Raw genomic sequence first — 11,167 nt, 5'->3', positions numbered from 1 at the left:
GGAGACACATGAGGAGTTCTTTTTTATGATATCTGTTTTATCTGTACAGAAAGAGGCTGGTGGAACCACACACTGAAGCTAGTATTCATTGGGATACTGCTAATGGAACAAATACTCCATCAGATAAAGTAGCCTCTCTCTCATAAATACATCTCATACACGCACACACACACACACACAATCTATGTGTATATTTGTATTTCATTTATGCATATATTTATATGTATATGTGTGCATGCATGTGTGTATGAATGCATATGAACATTACATTCCTGAGAGTCATGACTCCCAAATAGTGATATCTCATGATAAAGAATGATTCCAAATAAAAGAAAGTAGCAATGATTCATTCTCACCATTTTAGTCTTAATGTAATATTTCAGATCTCTCTACATATCCACTATGTTAATTATGATTCACAACCTCTAACTTCCCTTACACCCCTCCAGGAAATAATTGTGTTTTCAGGAAAAGCCTGTAAGTGGTATTTTCTGTGAGTGAATGAAAATACAAATCTTCTATGCAGATATAGTAACACATGAGAATGAGTCATAATAATGTGAACTTACATGTTACCTTCACAAAGTTCTCTTACGTCTAGTCTAAGAACTGGGCTTTGCATCCATATTCACAGGAAAAGATTATAACAGTTGAAACAACACAAATATGGGCAAGTTGGAGAAACAATTGAAACAACAAATGTGCTCAAAAATGCATATTTAGATTTAAGTGTTTAAATATTTATACAAACCCTCAAAACTCATCTTGTTTTGTGTTTAGCTGTAACTAGGTTTCTTTATAATACCACCCACCTCTGGCACCAGTTTCCCTGTGTTTATTTTTTTTTTTTAAAGATTTTATTCATTTATTTGACAGAGAGACAGCCAGTGAGAGAGGGAACACAAGCAGGGGGAGTGGGAGAGGAAGAAGCAAGCTCCCAGAGGATGAGCCTCACATGGGGCTTGATCCCAGAATGCCAGGATCACACCCTGAGCCAAAGGCAGACGCTTAACGACAGAGCCACCCAGGCGCCCCTAGTTTCCCTGTGTTTAAATCATACGTATGTATTCAACTCCCATGCCATTCAATGGGCATAACTGTATTTTTTTAGCTACTTTGTATGGGACCCATACAAGTCTTTCTCAGTAATAACCAGAATATGAGATGGCTTTCTTTCAGATGTGCAAGGACCATTATCCAAAGTGGACAAAAAAACAAAACAAACGTGTATTTTTTTGCCCCACTTGGGAGATAGTTTTTTACACATATTTATATGTGTATATATTTATCTTATAAGTGTTGTTTGGTGTTAGATTGGCTCTTTTTCACATTCTTTATATGTCGCTTATTTTTATAAATCTGTCTTTTTCTTTTGGTCAGGTATTCGTTTATTTTTAACATATTCTCATGAATATACTAATATCATTTTTAGTTTTATCTCTTGTCATTCCATTCTCTATTGGAATACTATGGTGAAATACACAGAATTCTCATTATCTTGATGTAAGTCTTTTTTATTTTATTATTTTATTTTATTTAAATTATTTTATTTTATTTTATATTTTCCTTATGGGTTTGTTTTCTGTGACTTGTTCATTTCACTGGTATAATATAAATGTCTTTCAAGGCATTTTTCCTCCTTTTCCATTGAGTTTTAATGATCTTGAATCTAGACATAATTTAGGATCTAGTAAAATTATATTTCTGTTTTAACTACATAATGTTATAAATACAGATATGGTGTATATGTTTGTATATTTATGCATAATAATATATGCTTGTAAATAGGTAGATTTTTTCCATTTTTTATTTGATAGCAATAGATATATGGCATAAATGTTTAACTTTATGTACTATAAATATATACATAAATGATAATTTATTCCTTTATAAAATGTAGGTATCTCATGTGAAAATAAATTGTATTTTAGTTAATTTAATCAGTTTTGGGGCACCTGGGTGGCTCAGTCAGTTAAGCATCTGCCTTTGGCTCAGATCATGATCTCAGGGTGCTGGGATGGAGACCTATGTGGGCTTTCTGTTCAGGAGGGAGTCTGCTTCTCCCTCTCCTTGTACTCCCCACCCCCTGCGCTCTCTGTCTCTCTCAAATAAACAAAGTCTTTTAAAAAATTTAATCAGTTTTCATTTCAGTACACCATGATGAATATAATAATGGGATGAAAAATAATGTTAGCCCTATCAGATTTTCATGATCTGGGCCTGGAGTTAAATAAAAGTAATCCAAGAATGGTTAGCATCTATAAAGACAATTATTTGTAGCATCAAGTCGAATAGCAGTATTGATCCTCCCATAGATAATTCCTGCTGCTGCTATTCACCAATTTAATGCTGGCTTATTGGCTTATTGTATCACCTCTCACTAATTCATGGGCCCAAAGACATTTTGATTCATACCCTTAGACTTTCCACATAAACATTGTGTGATAAAAGCTGTCTGAATCTGAAATGTAAATTAGTGAAGAATTAATCAGTTTGGCAAAGGTGTTAAACAACACTCTAGCACGGTGACAACTTCAAGACATTTATCCAGCAGGTAGTTTTAAGATTAAATTTACTACTGATGCAGGGTTGGGTCAGTAATTCAGTTGTTAATAGGAACTCAAATGTGTAATTTAATATTTTGACTTAAGTGAATTGGATCTTAATATAGGACTTAAAATCTTATAAAACTTTATGAAAGTTTTTGGCCAGCTATATAACTTGACTTTCTCCAATACAGACTTTCCTTCCTTTCCCTAGGCTTCTGTCTATCTTTGTGCATATAAGCAGCTTGATGGTTTTACTCTGGAGATTCCTGTTTTGGAAAATTTTTAAAAAGCTTAGCTACTCTCTTCAATGTGAATTTCAGCCATAACAGCAAGCAGCTTGATGCTGTTTGTTGGAATACCTTTCTCATACTATAAAATGTCAAACCACTAGATAAAATGTTCAGAAATATAGGACACAGAAATGTTTTGAGCAGTGTTGTTCTCACCACTTGGAAAATAATTGGGATATGTTTCACGAGACAGATCTGTTAGAATGGGGTTATGATCAGAAAGGAAATTCATCTGAACTCAAAGCTCATAATTGTCCTTGATTTTAGGCGACGGTTCCTGGATTTGAAAACATACCCACCAAAGTATAAACATAATTCAACCATTGACCTTATATTTTGAATATGAAATCTGAGTATCCAATTTTTACCTAACAGCTACTTAGATTATACATTCTTGGTTTTTAACTAAAATGAGGCCATTATACCTCACTCTCTAAAATTTTCTTGATACCAAGGAAACAGAATTCCTAAGAAGGCAAGAATCACTGGTGATAGTCAAGCTCACAACGGTTGTTCTCAAAACCTCTTTTGGAGTTATCTCAGGTCAGCAATGACATGTTCTTTGTTTCTATTGTCTTGGGTACAATTTCTGCTTTAAGTTATGATATTTCTTAGCCTCATCTCAAAATAATAAACGCTTATAAGCATAGAGAGGTAAAGACCATAACTTAACTAACTACAGTCTTAAAAGATAGCAGGCTGTTATTAATAACTGAAGAATGTTACCATTCTCTACCTTCCTAAATTACAAACTATGTGTTCATACAAAACACAAATTTATCACATAGAAACATAGATAGGAATACCATAATGGCTACTAAGTTTCCCCCAAACAATCCATGAAAATCTATCTAATTTGCAATGAGATTCAAATGTAGAACTATAACTAGCCTATTTCTGGTATCTAGGAGCAGTTGGTCACATGATACAAGAAGGAAAAGAAAGATACCTCCCCGTTCCTTCCCCACACACTTTTGAGTCAGGAAAAACATAAGAAAATGTTCTATAACTGTTCTGTTACTTTCCTATGCTTTTTTCCCTCTATATCTCTTCAGTTCTATTACCATTTTTTCATTGTCTCCCTTTACTAATACTCTTTCTAAATCATTTGTCTCCACATAATCAAAACTTCCACATGTCAACTAATTATTAATTTATAAAGATTCCCATGATGCCCATTAATTTTTTTTTTATTACTCACATTAAGTGGGAATACTATCTAGTTCCTCATGCTGGTCAATTGAATTTTCATTTTGAAAACTGGTAGTCTTCTTAGCAAGGTAAGATAAATACTCAGGTATTGTGAAAAGATGCATATTTGGGCAGAGATCCTAAAAGATGAGGAGGCCTTCTTTGGAATGTACACTTCACCATAAGCTTCTGTAGGTGCTCTTTCTGCCTTTCATGGTTTCCCCCCTCTTCTCCATTTCAGAATCTAAAAATTCTTTAAGAATTCTTAGGTATTTTTATAATTGGCGCAATGGCTGCAATAGTAGGGAGGTTCGCCAGAGAAGGGCTAAAAATAGCTGCTTTCACATTCAGATTATTTGTAATTTGTGATATCCTGGTAGAAACGCAAGGATTTAAATCTGTTTGGATAAAGAAAAGCACACATTGATACTCTTCTAGGTCCTTTATTTTTCATTTGTCATTAAGTTGAAAGTTAAATGAGTCCCTGAGCTCTGTAGTCATGGCTGGCAGAGTTTTTCCAGTTTACTCTAGCACCCCCCTGCTTAAGCTCAGTCTGCTACTTTGCTCTATTCTCATTTTTATGCTTGTTGTCTGTGAATAAATAGGATCTTGTTATAATCCATCTTTACGTCTTTCAATCCTCACTTTTTACCCCAGTCAGGTATCTATACTTGCCCTTTCTCTAAGTAGATTAAGTGTTGGTCTGGACACATCAGATATTTATTTCCCAGACAGAAGTATGTGGATCTATTCTGAAGTAGGTATTTTCCCTTTCAAGATTTCTACGTTCCCTGTTTACAGCAACTTCTCTCTTAAACTCAGGCCTTGTTTCTGACATTGGCTCTTGTCTTAATCAACAGACAATGAGTATTCCTAGACACCTAACATTTATTTTTAGCATGTGTGTAGTATGTGGCTTGAAGTCACTTGTTCCATTTCTGACTTGCTCCTTCAATTCAATATATAGCTTTTGGTGACATATAGTAACTTAGTAATCCAAATGCACTCTTCTATTTGGTTTAACATTGGGAAGTGATGGTCAGCTAACTTGTTTTGCCAAAAGTGATTTTAAAGCAGCAGTTTAACCTATAAGATCCGAGATTTTAACTCTTAATCACCCATACATCTAGGTATGTATGTATGTATGTATGTATGTATGTATCCAATCTGTGTCTGCCTTTACAAACTTGATTGAGGTATGTATTTATGTCTCTTAGATAAATACCTTGGATCAAATGGTAGGTGAAAGTTTAACATTTTAAGGACCTTAAAGGTTTCTTAGATTTACAGTGTATTGTACTGTTTTATATTCATGTTAGCAGTGTAAGAGAGTTACATAAGAGTTCAAGTGGTTCCATATAATCAATAATACTAAATATTGCCAGCTTTTTAATTTTAACCATTCTCATGGGGGTGTAATAGTATAGATTATAATAGATTTTAATTTGCATTTACCTGATGAGAAACCGTCACATATGCACTGCATGCATGTAGCTATTTGCATAGATTTTTTTGTGAAATATCTGTTCAGATATGCTCATTTCTTATTGGGGAATATATCTTCTTTATGACTAGGTTATGAGTTCTTTATATATTATGCATATAAGTCCTGTGTCAGCTATATGTATTATGACTATTTTCTCTCAGGGTGTAACTTGCTCTTTCTGTTCTTAATGGGGTCTTTCCAGAGCAATTTTTTTTTATAATACCCAATTTATTATTTTTTCTTCTATGGCTTATGCTTTTATGCCCTAATTAAGAAATCTTTGCCTACACCAAAGTCACATCGGTTTTCTACTACATTTTCTTCTAAAAGTACTATACTTTTGCTTTTACTTTTAGACTCATGATCCATTTTGTGTTAATTTTTATGTATGATGTGAGGGAAGGGTTAATGCTCATTTTATTTTCCCTTTCGGATACTCATTTATGCAGCACCATTTCTGAAAAAGCTTTCCTCTCCCCATTGATTGCCTTGGCACTTCAGGAAAAAGTCAATTGGCCAAATATGTGCAGATCTATTTCTGAACTCTACTATTTCCCATTCACCTATATGTCTATCCTTCTCCAAGTATAACACTACTGGATAAAAACAGATGTAAAATAAATCTTGAATTCACATAGTATAGGTGCTGTGGTTTCTTTTTCTCTGGTTATTGCTTTGGTTATTCTAGGTAGTTGACTTTCCATACATATATTAGAATCAACTTGTCAAATTTTTAAAATAAGCTTAATAGAATCCTCTTAAAGAATATAAGCTATATCACCAAAAAAAAAAAGTCTACATTTGCTTGCAGTGTTATTGCTAGATTCTAGAAAAGGCAATCATATAGACATATAACAAATATTCGTATGATCTGCAAATTGATGGAGAAATGACCTTTCCTTGTGTAGTTTAGTAAAAAAGCAATAGAGTTAGAATCAGAACTGAGAGATTTTAGTATTAGAGTTGTTAGCATAAAGAATTTAGAGAAGGTGAAAAATAACATTTTTTTTCTCACGCATAAACAAGCATCTTTAATTCTGTAAGTTCTCTCTTGTTCATAGGTTTCAGATGTACTTTTTATAGACTTCTCTAGGCCAATTTAACACTTTCCTAATATTTTAATTTTCTCCTACCATAGCAATTACCACACTATATTATAATATTTTCTTTATTGTTTCCCTCTTGTTTTTTTGAGCACAATGAGGGCAGGGACAGTATCTTATTTTCATCTTTATATACTGATCACCAGACACAGAGTCTGCCCCAAGCACATTTCACAAAGGATACATGATTGAATGGCCAAGCAAATTTTTGGTGATTTTTCTTTCGAGTGCGACATCAGGTAGTGCTGATAAAACTACTCAAGATGATGAATATGGCATTCTTGGCAGTTATATTTCCTGTGACCATATAGATTAGACACAAATACTACTCCAGAGACTTAGAGCTTTGCATAGTTAGTATATCATGACTGTCAACTTCTCAAAAGACATACTGACCTTTCTTAGTGCATCATTTGGAATTTGTGGCAATGGAGCTTCTTGACAACTTTTAAGCTTGAAAATTCTAGTCTGCATGTAAAGATTCCCTTGTGAAAGCAGGCCATGATTTTCATCTTCTTCATGCTTGTCATTAGTAGCTCTTTGCTGACCCTGCACATCTTTAACATGCAAGAATGCAGTCACTAGCAGTTTCTGGATCACTGTTATAAGGATTTATGATGATCTTCATAGCCTGTTGAGTTAAAAAAAAAAAAGTTTCCCAGAGGACCAGAAGCACACTATGACACCAGCTTCCAATTTTAGCATATGTCCCAGGGTAAATTTAATGTACTGATGACGGCTTTAAAATAAACCTTTCTTTCACTTAAGAAACATATACCTCTTTTAATTAAAAGTATTCTGTCTTCTCTAATGAGAAAAGAAAATTAAATGGCAGACGAGGAAAGAAAAAAAAAGAAAAAGAAAACAAACTTGACATGAGGAGTAAATATGTAATTGTCTCTTCATATAGTTAATTCAACTATCAACTTTATGTCCTAAAGATGATGATGCATTAGGGTGATGATTATCTATGATTTAGGTTTGTTTTTGCAAGAGTTAAAAATCTGAAGCATGCAGACAAATCACTCATTATTTTTCCTCTCCCACTTACTCACTTAATTATTGAGTTTTAAAGTTTCAGAATGTTATATCTGACTACATGCTATTAAAATATTTCAGCCATTTGGTAACTGATTCAATAATTTACAAATGCATTTCAACCATTTTATGGTCACATATCTTTAACAAAAGTCAAATAGTTACAAATGAAAAATCATCCTATTACATGGGAACTGATTTCTGAGAAATCATGTCTGGGATTTTGGGTTGGTTTTTATTCTTGTCATGCTTATAGAACCAAGTGCCAAAATGTCCCAAATAAAAATGGAAATGATAAGGTCATGGTATGGATAAAAAAAATGTTATTTTGAGAACAAAAGAGTCATAATGAATACTGAAAGATAAGAAGATATAGAAACAAGTACAGTAGCCTGCCTGGTCTTTCTACCACTATGCATGATCTCCTACCCGCTGTTCTCTATCCAGCAGGGTTTTAAAATATAAATTGGGTCATACTACTCCCTTCCCCCAAATCCTCTAGCAGATTCTCATGGGGGAATCACTCTTTGAATAAAATCTGTAGTCCTAGCCAAGGCCGAACTGCCCCACATGACATAGTTAGCCTCTTACCCCAACTTTGTCTCTCCAGCTCCACCCCAGCTCATCATCTGCTTTAACCACCCTGGCTTCATTGCTGTTGTTGAACAAACCAAACATGTTCCCTTCTGAGGGACCTATTGCTACAACTTTTGCCTAGAACATTTTTCATCCATGTATTCATTTGGCTTTCCTGCATTTCATTCAGAGAAGTTTGTCTGGCACCTAATTAGAGTATCCTCCTAATCATACGTCTCTTTACCCTGCTTTCCTTTTCTATTTAACATTTATCACTATCTATTTTATACTTACTTACTGCTTCTCTTTTAATAGAATATAAACAATGAGTGCAAAGACTTCACTACTTGACTGTACCTGTCATTTTTCCATTTTTAGTTTACCCCTTGTTTTGCTAAAGTCCATTTTCCAGTAGATTTCTAAAAAGTGGCTAGAAGAGGTAATCATTTGAAGGCTTGAGTGTCAGAAAATTTCTTGAATCTATCACCCACCCATCCTTGGAATAATAAGAAAGGCACTGTTTTATAAGATCCAGTATGTTTTTAAGAAATGATATCATTTTTTTCCCTGTAATGTTTCTGTGAATTTTTTTTCATGTCCTTATTTCTGGACACTCTTAAGATCTTTTTTTTCCTATTTTGGTGGGTCCTTTCATTCTAGAGACTGGAATCCTTGGTGTTAGGGGAATAATTTTCTCCTACTTTGTAGGCAATTTCCACTATCCTTTATCTCTCTCTTTTTTTTTTAATTTGAAATGTTGAAGATTTTTAGATTGATAGTCCAAATTGTTAATTATATCTGCATTTTTCAACTGATTGTTTTTACCTTTTCCTACACTTGGAGAGATTTTAACTTCTCAACATTCTGGAAGGGATAGAAATATGGAAAAATTATCTTTCTAATTTGTAAGGGCTTCCCTGTTTTCTAAATTTATTTATAGCATATCATTCTTTTTGTTTATATGCAACATTTTGCTTATCTTCAACATAATTCACTTTTGAGGTTTTCTTTTGGTCTCTGTTTTTTAAGTCACTTTGTTTTGGTTTCGTTTGTTGTGGAGCTTTTCCCTACATTGCTGGGGATCCCTAACTGCCCCTCCCTAATCAAGAATGAGTTGACTGCATAGACACAGCTGGTCACCTGGTGGTGTTTAATTGTTAATCTTACATCTTCAATGGGAGCTTTAACAATTCTTAGTATCTGAAATCCCCTTGTTTAGAATTATTTTGTCAAGATAGTTTTCTAAACTTTGGTGGGGGTATACAATTGTGGTAGATGATATATACTTGACCTAATTTTTTGGGAATCAGGTAGGGAAAGAAAGTTGCGGTTCCCACAATTTTATATGCAGTGATTCATGTAATCTCTCCTCTTCCTATTTTCTACAGTTCTTGGTATCTCCAAATCTATTCTGTTTTCATGTAGGGGACAAGTACGTGAGGATGTGAGACAAGAAAGTCTAAGTGCTTTTTAAGCAGATTTTCAACCAATCTCATTGTTTTTTAAGGCATTAACCATGTTTCTCAGCATGTGTCTGTAAATGCTGAAATGTTTAGGGGTTCTGCAGGATTGATTGTCTTCCTTTTTTATTATCATTGATGATGGTCATCATCAATGTGTCTTTCAGCACAAACCCAGGTGATGACTTCATTGACTGGACTAAATCAGTTACCACTGTATTTCGGTTGGTTTTCCAAAGCAGTTCCTGAGGTGAGGAACTTTTTGAAAGTGGTTTGTTAGGCAGTGTTCCCAGGGAAAACTAGTCAACAGTTGAGGCAATAGAATGGAAAGGAAAGAAAGTAAAACAGGGATGTTGAATCAAGCAAAATCCCCACAGAATTTTTTAGTTTAATCCCGCCTTGGAATTCAGGAGACCCACTGTTGATACAATAAAGGGGCAAGAAGTTGGTGTATCTAGACACTCACACATACCAATCATTGGATAAGGGATACCTGCTGTTCTCTGGTGTACACAGGCATATGGAGTAGGTACTCACAGCCTAGGAAACAGATCTCTGACAGAGATGCTAGTTTTGGAAAAGGGCATGAAGTGTCAGAACCACTGTGCATGAAAAGCAGATCAGAGGGAATATGACTATAGTACTAATAGCAACCAGTATGCCATTTTTCTATCCATAATCTTACTTTTAAAAATTTGTTAAAATTTTACTGCCTTTTCTTCTCTCAGTAATTTTTTGTCATCACAATTTTTTTTTGCTTTATTTTAGCCATGATATCAATCTGATACATTTCCTAGAATTTGCTAGAAGTCCTAAGTTTTTTATTAATATATTCTATTTTATAAGAAAGAAAATATTATGCAATGGAAATAAACAGAAATATGGATAATTTTAAGAGGAAAGAATAAAAATTATTTGTTGATTACTAAATACATGTATCGGGGCACCTGGGTGGCTCAGTCAGTTGAGCAGCTGACTCTTGATTTCGATTCAGGTTGTGATCTCAGGGTCATGAGATCAAGCCCCGAGTGGGGCTCTGCACTGGTCTTGGAGCCTGCTTAAGATTCTTTACTCTCCCCCTACTGCCCTGCCACTTGTGCACTCTCTTTCTAAAATATAAATACATACATAAATACATAGTAAACAAATACACGTATCGTATTGGTCAAAATACAGTTGTGATTTTTTGTCTTAGATCAGTCAAGTTGATCAAAAGTAATTGGGGAAAATACGCAAAATGGGTGAAGGACAAAAGATAGCAGAACAATTTGAATGAACAGAATTGGAATGTATCACTATGGACTCTGAGAAACAAACTGAGGGCTTCAGAGGGGAAGGGTGTGAGGGAATGGGATAGACTGGTGATGGGTAGTAAGGAGGGCACGTATTGCATGGTGCACTGGGTGTTATACGCAACTAATGAATCATCGAACTTTACATCAGAAACCAGGGATGTACTGTATGGTGACTAACA

The sequence above is a fragment of the Ursus arctos genome, unplaced genomic scaffold, assembly GCF_023065955.2.
Source record: "Ursus arctos isolate Adak ecotype North America unplaced genomic scaffold, UrsArc2.0 scaffold_18, whole genome shotgun sequence".
Lineage (NCBI taxonomy): Eukaryota > Metazoa > Chordata > Mammalia > Carnivora > Ursidae > Ursus > Ursus arctos.
The sequence above is the reverse complement of the archived record's forward strand: the minus strand, read 5'-3'. Positions refer to the sequence as shown.